The sequence below is a fragment of the Balaenoptera physalus genome, assembly GCF_965194825.1.
Source record: "Balaenoptera physalus genome assembly, chromosome: 4".
Taxonomy (NCBI): Eukaryota; Metazoa; Chordata; class Mammalia; order Artiodactyla; family Balaenopteridae; genus Balaenoptera; species Balaenoptera physalus.
This window is the reverse complement of record NC_138891.1, coordinates 57,212,752-57,222,347: the sequence shown is the minus strand read 5'-3', so window position 1 is coordinate 57,222,347 and position 9,596 is coordinate 57,212,752. Positions and strand designations below refer to the sequence as shown.

General features: G+C 39.9%; 1 protein-coding gene and 1 long non-coding RNA gene across 5 annotated transcripts in view; one reads left to right on the top strand and one right to left on the bottom strand.

The window, feature by feature from the left end:
• The window catches only part of LOC309659369 (uncharacterized protein), an 813,664-nt gene that overhangs the window by 564,247 nt on the left and 239,821 nt on the right, over positions 1 to 9,596 (bottom strand). The gene's annotated exons all lie outside the window — the stretch shown is intronic.
• Positions 1 to 9,596, top strand: part of LOC309659380 — a 47,458-nt gene that overhangs the window by 21,152 nt on the left and 16,710 nt on the right. The window lies entirely within an intron of this gene.

Here is a 9,596-nt window from a genome sequence, read left to right as displayed (position 1 = left end):
GGCATAACTGTACGATAAAATCCTGTACTGTCATTAAAAATGATACTGTGTGTGTTTTTGTTGATAATGAAACTTTTCCTAATATGGGATGAAGAGTACAATTCTACTGCAGTTTAAAACAATAAGGCACATATTATATATGAGTGTGTGTGAGTGTGTGTGTCTGTAAGAGAGCGAGAAAGAAAAAGATAAGGGAAAGAAAAGCAGGAGGAATTGGTGAAGAAAAGGAAATAATAGGATGTTATTAACTTACCAATAGGCTAACAACAGACATCCCTGGGCAGGGAAATGAAGAGTGATTTCTTTTTTCTTTTTTTAGTTCATTTCTTCACATTTATACAGTGACAAAAGTATTACTTGTATAATACAAAAAAAAAAAGATGAGTTAAGGGGGGAAAAAGGTATTTATTAATCACAGCTAGATTCTCACTGAAGAGAGAGAGATGGAAAAGTAAGGTATTCTAATAATACCAAAGAGTCTTGGGTGAGGTAAGGGTCAGTTTTTGGGTTTTTTTTAACATCTTTATTGGAGCATAATTGCTTTACAATGTTGTGTTAGTTTCTGCTGTATAACAAAGTGAAACAGCTATATGTATACATATATCCCCCATCACCTCCCTCTTACATTTCTCTCCCACCCTCCCTATCCCACCGCTCTAGGTGGTCACAAAGCACCGAGCTCATCTCCCTGTGGGATGCAGCTGCTTCCCACTAGCTATCTATTTTACATTTGGTAGTGTATATATGTCAAGGCTACTCTCTCACTTCATCCCAGCTTACCATTCCCTTCCGCTTGTCCTCAAGTCCATTCTCTATGTCTGCGTCTTTATTCCTGTCCTGCCCCTAGGTTCATCGGAAACATTTTTTTTTTTTTAGATTCCATATATATGTGTTAGCATAAAGTATTTGTTTTTCTCTTTCTGACTTACTTCACTCTGTGTGATAGACTCTAGGTCCATCCACCTCACTACAAATACCTCAATTTCATGTCTTTTATGGCGGAGTAATATTCCATTGTATATATGTTCCACATCTTCTTTATCCATTCATCTGTCAATGGACACTTAGGTGGCTTCAATGTCCTGGCTATTGTAAATAGTGCTGCAATGAACATTGTGGTACATGACTCTTTGAATTATGGTTTTCTCTGGGTATATGCCCAGTAGTGGGACTGCTGGGTCATATGGTAGTTCTATTTTTAGATTTTTAAGGAACCTTCATACTGTTCTCCATAGTGGCTGTATCAATTTACATTCCCACCAACAGCGCAACAACGTTCCCTTTTCTCCACACCCTCTCCAGCATTTATTGTTTGTAGATTTTTTGATGCTGGCAATTCTGACTGGTGTGAGGTGATATCTCATTGTAGTTTTCATTAGCATTTCTCTAATGATTAGTGATGTTGAGCATCCTTTCACATGTTTGTTGGCAATCTGTATGTCTTCTTTGGAGAAATGTCTATTTAGGTCTTCTGCTCATTTTTGGATTGGGTTGTTTGTTTTTTTGATATTGAGCTGCATGAGCTGCTTGTATATTTTGCAGATTAATCCTTTGTCAGTTGCTTCATTTGCAAATATTTTCTCCCATTCTCAGGGTTGTCTTTTGGTCTTGTTTATGGTTTCCTTTGCTGTGCAAAAGCTTTTAAGTTTCATTAGGTCCCATTTGTTTATTTTTGTTTTTATTTCCATTTCTCTAGGAGTTGGGTCAAAAAGGATCTTGCTGTGATTTATGTCATAGAGTGTTCTGCCTGTGTGTTCTTCTAAGAGTTTTATAGTGTCTGGCTTAACACTTAGGTCGTTAATCCATTTTGAGTTTATTTTTGTGTCTGGTGTTAGGGAGTGTTCTGATTTCATTCTTTTCCATGTAGCTGTCCAGTTTTCCCAGCACCACTTATTGAAGACGCTGTCTTTTCTCCATTGTACATTCTTGCCTTTATCAAAGATAAAGTGACCATATGTGCGTGGGTTTATCGCTGGGCTTTCTATCCTGTTCCCTTGATCTATATTTCTGATTTTGAGCCAGTACCATACTGTCTAGATTACTGTAGCTTTATAGTATCATCTGAAGTCTGGTAGCCTGATTCCTCCAGCTCTGTTTTTCATTCTCAAGATTGCTTTGGCTATTTGGGGTCTTTTGTGTCTCCACACAAATTGTGAAATTTTTTGTTCTAGTTCTGTGAAAAATGCCATTGGTAGTTGGATAGGGATTGCATTGAATCTGTAGATTGCTTTGGGTAGTATAGTCATTTTCACAATGTTGATTCTTCCATCCAAGAACATGGTATATCTCTCCATCTATTTGTATCATCTTTAATTTCTTTCATCAGTGTCTTATAGTTTTCTGCATACAGGTCTTTTGTCTCATTAGGTAGGTTTATTCCTAGGTATTTTATTCTTTTTGTTGCAGTGGTAAATGGGAGTGTTTCCTTAAATTCTCTTTCAGATTTTTCATCATTAGTATATAGGAATGCAAGAGATTTGTGTGCATTAATTTTGTATCCTGCTACTTTACCAAATTCATTGATTAGCTCTAGTAGTTTTCTGGTAGCATCTTTAGGATTCTCTATGTATAGTATCATGTCATCTGCAAACAGTGACAGTTTTACTTCTTTTCCAATTTATATTCCTTTTCTTTTTCTTCTCTGATTGCCGTGGCTAAAACTTCCAAAACTATGTTGAATAATAGCAGTGAGAGTGGGCAACCTTGTCTTGTTCCTGATCTTAGAGGAAATGGTTTCAGTTTTTCACCACTGAGAATGAGGTTGGCTGTGAGTTTGTCATATATGCCCTTTATTATGTTGAGGTAGGTTCACTCTATGCCTACTTTCTGGAGGATTTTTTATCATAAATGGGTGTTGAATTTTGTTGAAAGATTTTTCTGCATCTGTTGAGATTATCATATGGTTTTTCTCCTTCAATTTGTTAATATGGTGTACCACATTGATAGATTTGTGTATATTGAAGAATCCTTGCATTCCTGGGATAAACCCCACTTGATCATGGTGTATGATCCTTTTAATGTGCTGTTGGATTCTGTTTTTCCCTTTCATCACTTTAAATATGTCCTGCCACTCCATTGTGGTTTGCCAAGTTTCTGCTTAAAGATCAGCTCTTAACCTTATGGGGATTCCCTTGTATATTATTTGTCGCTTTTCCCTTGCTGCTTTTAATATTTTTTCTTTGTATTTAATTTGTTAGTTTGATTAGTATGTGTCTTTGCATGTTTCTCCTTGGATTTATCCTGTGTGGGACTCTCTGTGCTTCCTGGACTTGACTATTTCCTTTCCCATGTTAGGGAAGTTTCAACTATAATCTCTTCAAGTATTTTCTCAGACCCTTTCTTTTTCTCTTTCTTCTGCAGGGAGCCCTATAATTCAAATGTTGGTGTGTTTAATGTTGTCCCAGAAGTCTCTGAGACTATCTGCAATTCTTTTCATTCTTTTTTCTTTATTCTGCTCTGTGGTAGTTTTTTCCACTATTTTATCTTTCAGGTCACTTATCCATTCTTCTGCCTCAGTTATTTTGCTACTGATTCCTTCTAGAGAGTTTTCAATTTCATTTATTGTGTTGTTCCTCATTTTTGTTTGCTCTTTAGTTCTTCTAGGTCCTTGTTAAACGTTCCTTGTATTTTCTTCATTCTATTTCCAAGATTTTGGATCATCTTTACTATCATTACTCAGAATTCTTTTTCAGGTAGACTGCCTATTTCCTCTTCATTTGTTGGTCTGGTGGGGTTTTACCTTGCTCATCCTTCATCTGCTGCATATTTCTCTGCCTCCTATTTTGTTTAACTTATTGTGTTTGGGGTCTCCTTCTTGCACGCTGCAGGTTCGTAGTTCCCATTGTTTTTGGTGTCTGACCCCAGTAGTTGTGGTTGGTTCCGTGGCCTGCCTAGGCTTCCTGGTTGAGGGGACTGGTGCTTGTGCTCTGTTGGGTGGGGCTGGATTTTGTCTTTCTGGTGGGCATGGCTGCGTCCAGTGGTGTGTTTTGGGGTGTCTGTGGACTTAGTATAATTTTAGGCAGCCTCTCTGCTAATGGGTGGGGTTGTGTTCCTATCTTGCTAGTTGTTTGGCATGGGGGGTCCAGCACTGGAGCTTGCTGGAGGTCGGGTGGAGATGGGTCTTAGATTTGAGACTGAGATCTCTGGCCGATTGATATTACATGGGGCCGGGAGGTCTCTGGTGGTCCAATGTCCTGAACTCTGCTCTCCTGCCTCAGAAGCTCAGGCCTGACACCAGGCCGGAGCACCAAGAGCCTGTCAGCCACATGGCTCAGTAGAAAAGGGAGAAAAAAGGAAAGAAAAACATTTTTTTTAAATAATAATAAATTTTTAAAAATTATTAAAATAAAAAAATAATAAGAAAAAAGAAGAGAGCAACCAAATAAACAAATCCACCAATGATAACAAGCGCTAAAAACTAAACTAAGATAAACATAAAATTCAGAAACAAATCAGTCGTAGACAGCAAAGCCGAAGTCTACAGTTGCTCCCAAAGTCAACCACCTCAATTTTGGGTTGATTTGTTGTCTATTCAGGTATTCCATAGATGCAGGGTACTTCAAGTTGATTGTGGGGATTTAATCCACTGCTCCTGAGGCTGCATGGAGTAATTTCCCTTTCTCTTCTTTGTTTGCACAGCTCCTGGGGTTCAGTTTTGGATTTGGCCCCACCTCTGCGTGTAGACCTCCCTCAGGCATCTGCTCCCCACCCAGATAGGACAGGGTGAAGCAGGGGCTGATTAGGGGGCTCTTGTTCATTCAGGCCGGGGGGAGGGAGGGGTACAGTAGTTATAAGTGGAATGCAGGGCGAGCCTGCAGCAGCAGAGGCCAGCATGACATTGCACCAGCCTGAGGTGCGCCATGTGTTCTTCCAGGGAAGTTGTCCCTGGATCACGGGACCCTGGCAGTGGCGGGCTGCACAGGCTCCCCGGAGGGGAGGTGTGGATAGTGACCTGTGCTTGCACACAGGATTCTTGGTGGCTGCAGCAGCAGCCTTAGCGTTTCATGCCCATCTCTGGTGTCTGTGCTGATAGCCGTGGCTTGCGCCCATCTCTGGAGCTCATTTAGGCGGTGCTCTGAATCCCCTCTCCTCGCACACCCCGAAACAATTGCCTCTCAGGCAGGTCCAAGGTTTTTCCTGGACTCCCTCCCGGCTAGTTGTGGTGCACTAGCCTCCTTCAGGCTGTGTTCACGCAGCCAGCCCCAGTCCTCTCCCTGGGATCTGACCTCTGAAGCCCGAGCCTCAGCTCCCAGCCCCCACCCGTCCTGGTGGGTGAGCTGACAAGCCTCTCAGGCTGGTGAGTGCTGGTCGGCACTGATCCTCTGTGCAGGAATCTCTCTGCTTTGCCCTCTGCACCCCTGTTGCTGTGCTCTCCTCTGTGGCTCCAAAGCTTCCCCCCCACCCACCCCCTCTCTCTGCCAGTGAAGGGGCTTCCTAGTGTGTGGAAACTTTTCCTCCTTCACAGCTCCCTCCCACTGGTGCAGGTCCCATCCCTATTGTTTGTCTCTGTTTTCTCTTTTTTCTTTTGCCCTACCCATGTATGTGGGGATTTTCTTGCCTTTTGGGAAGTCTGAGGTCTTCTGCCAGCATTCAGTAGGTGTTCTGTAGGAGTTGTTCCACATGTAGATGTACATTTTTTTTTTTTTATAAATTTATTTATTTATTTATTTTTGCTGTGTTGGGTCTTCGTTTCTGTGCAAGGGCTTTCTCTAGTTGTGGCAAACGGGGGCCACTCTTCATCACGGTGCGCGGACCTCTCATTATCGCGGCCTCTCTTGTTGCAGAGAACAGGCTCCAGACGCACAGGCTCAGTAGTTGTGGCTCACGGGCCCAGTTACTCCGCGGCATGTGGGATCTTCCCAGACCAGGGCTCGAACCCGTGTCCCCTGCATTGGCAGGCAGATTCTCAACCACTGTGTCACCAGGGAAGCCTTAGATGTATTTTTGATGTATTTGTGGGGAGGAAGGTGATCTCCATGTCTTACTCCTCTGCCATCATGAAGGTCCCCCCAAGGGTCACAGTTTGGTAAATATGAGAAATGTTACAAACATGATACTCTGGTATAGAAAATGCTGGGCTCTTCTCCTGGACTGATGAGCTACAAGAGTTCTTGTCAGGCACTATTATTCAGGCAAAGGTGGAGACACAAATTTGTGTTTACTTCAAAAAAGGAAAAACAACAACAACAACAAAAAAAAAACTTGAAACTTTTCCAGTAGCATATACTTTTTTATTATGTTATTAATGTTTAAAGACTATCTTAAGAAGTTTAGAGACAGAAGTAGCTTCATATGTGAATATTAGTTACAGATTTTCTGAATACTTCACTTAATAGACATTTATTAGCTGCCTATTATTTGTTCAGCACTCTACTATGTCATGATCTAATCATTCCTAAGACATTTTCCTCAGGACTATTCAACCTGTATGAAGGGTAAGAGGGTACTTGGCACTTGACTCTTAAGAAGCACCACCACACTGTAGAAAAAGGGCCCTCCAGTAACAGCGAAGACCTATTTTTACTCCTTAAACTACTCAGAAAAATAAGCCATCAACTGCAATGTGCAACACAAAAGGCAAATTAAAAACAAAACAAATAAACAAAACAAAAACACTGTAAGGAAGAGCTATAACACGTGCTCAGTTTCTTTACCTCTCACTGGTTTGCACCAATAGAGGGAAATAGATGACTGAATTCAAAGTATTTTGTTAAATTAAAATTCCTCAGAACCAAAAAAGCATTCTCTTGATTATGGTGTACATTACCATAAAAGATAAAGTCTAGGAGCCAGTTTCTAGTCCACAGTTGATTTAGAATCCAAAGGATTCTAAGAAGATAAAAGTTATCATTTAATGTTTTTCATTTCCCTGTGGTCGCATAATTCTAATGAGTTCAATTTGGGGCTCCATCTATTTTTTTCAGCAATGTACACGTGGGAGTTTTGCCACAAAATTATTTACAGTGGGGAGCCTCAAATTTACTTAGCTGTTCAAAACTTGAGTGGCTGGTTAAATGCACTCTTGATAAGAAAGTCTTTCAGCATGAAATACAATGCCTTGGGCTTAGTAGGTATTTCATATACATGTTAAAGGAAAGCTGTTGATTTGGTAAGACCTACACCAATTATTGACTTAGGGCTATGCCAAGATCTCAGGCACTGAAAGAAAGAGAAATTAGAAACAGACTTCTTAAATACATAGTAAACTGTTAATAGTATTTAGTATGACAGAAGCCTAACTTAAAGTAACTTGATAAATGAGGAAATTATTAGCACACAAAGTATAAGGAAAATGGAAAAAAGAAATACAGGGAAAGGTCAGGCTTATCGTTGGTTCTCAGGAACAACTGGAACCAGAAACAGAACCTCAAGCAATTCTCTCCCTAGCTCTCATTTCTGCTTTTCTAGGTGGTGACTTCACTCTCCCCCACTGACTTCCTCTATATGGAAGGAAACATGGATACCACAACTGAAAACCCCTCATCCTACAGCTTTTCTCTCTAAAAAGAGTTAACTCATCCCAGTTTTAGTAAGAAAAACCCCAGTGAGTGACCTAACTAGATTCAAGTGCCCACCCATCAACTGTGTCTAGAGGAGCAGGTATTCTTCCTGCATCCCCAAAATTAGAGCAAGGAAAGAAATAACTACCAGAAGAATGGAGGTGCTTTCTCCAGAAGGAAGGAGAAGGGGGTGCAGCACAAAGTAGCAGGCGCTCACAACAGATAAAAACTAAAACAGTGATGGTACATGCAAACAAGTCATTTTGTTAGTAGGTATCATTAGTATTATTATTATAGTAAAATGGCAATGTGAATTTAAGCCTGCCACAGGTTATAAATGGAGCTATGACCTGTTTATAGCTTTTTATAAAAAACAAAAAAATTACTAAGGTACAGTGGAAATGCAATGAACTATACATATTAAAATGTATAATGTGAAACATTTTGACACATATGTATAACCATGAAACCACTACAATAAGAAAATGAACCCGTCCATAACCTCCAAAAGTTTCCTCCTGTACCCTGTAGTCCCTCTCTCTTACTTCTCTCCAAATCCCCCTGACATCTCAACACAATAATCTCCTTTCTGTCACTATAGTTTGCAGTTCCTAGAATTTTGTATAAATGGAGTCGCACAGTATGTACTCTTTCTTGTCTGATTTACTTCATTCAGCATAATTATTTGAGATTAACCCATATTGTGCCATGTATCCATAGTTTGTTTCTTTTCATTGCTAAGTAGGGTTCTATTGCATACAGACTTATTGTGCCCCATCCCCTCCCTGCCCAATTCACATGTTGAAGCCTAACCTCTATTACTTCATTGCTCTAAGAATGCATTTGGAAATAGGCCTTTTAAAGAGGTAGTTAACTTAAAATGGGGTCCTTAGGTTGGTTCCTGATCCGATATGATTCGTGTCCTTATAAGAAAAGGAAATTAGAATATACAGAGGGATGCGCACACACAGAGGAAAGACCATGTTAGGACAAGGCAAGAAGACAGCCACCTATAAGCCAAGGAGAGAAACCAAATCTGCCAACACCTTGCTCTTGGACTTCTAGCTTCCAGAACTGTCAGAAAATACATTTCTGTTGTTTTAGCCACCAGGTCTGTGGTATTGTTATGGCAGCCCTAGTAAACTAATACATATAGATTTACTATAATTTTTTTGTTATCCTGTTGATGGGTTGTTTCTAGTTTGGAGTTATTACAAGTAAAGCTACTATGAAAATTCATGTACAAATCTTTGTACAGATATAAGCTATTACTTCTCTTGAGTAAATACCTAGGTATTTAGGCCTAGGTCATATGGAAAGTTCTGTTGTATTGGTTTGGCCAGAAAGTTCGTTCTGGTTTTCGGTAAGATGGTACAGAAAAACCCGAACGAATTTTTTGGCCACCCTAGTAATAAACCACCAGTTTTCAAAAGTGGTAGTACTATTTTACATTCAGTACTTTATATTATTTTATATGTGAGAGTTCCAATTATTCTATATCCTTCCCAAAACTTAGTATAGGCAATCCTTTTACACGTAGACATTTTCATAGGTATACAGCAGCACATTGTTGTGGTTTTAACTTGCATTTCCCTAATGACTAATGCATTGGAACATCTTTCACACAGTTACTCACCATCCCTATATCTTCTCTGATGAAGTGTCAAAGTTCTCAACTCATTTTTTTAAATTGACATGGTAATTTTTTTATTGAATGCCTGATATTGTAAATTTTACCTCTTTAGAATTGATTACTTTTGTATTCCTACAAGTATTTTGAGTTTTGTTCTGGGATGCAGGTAAATTACATGTTAAAAGTTTAATCCTTTTGGATCTTGCTTTAAACTCTGTGAGGTAGAACCAGAGCGGTATTCTAGGACTATTTTGCCCTACTCTTAAGGCAAACCCCTTCTGAGTACTCTAAAGGTCCCAGGTATTATGAGGTTTTCTACTCTGTTGGGAATAGAAACTATCTCCAGCTCTGCCTGCACTAGCTTCAGGAATTATTTCCCTTAATTCTTTTGAGTGGTTCTTTTCTCTGACTCACGTGATTTCCTCACATGCATGTGTGAATCAGCGCTCAACCACATACTTGAG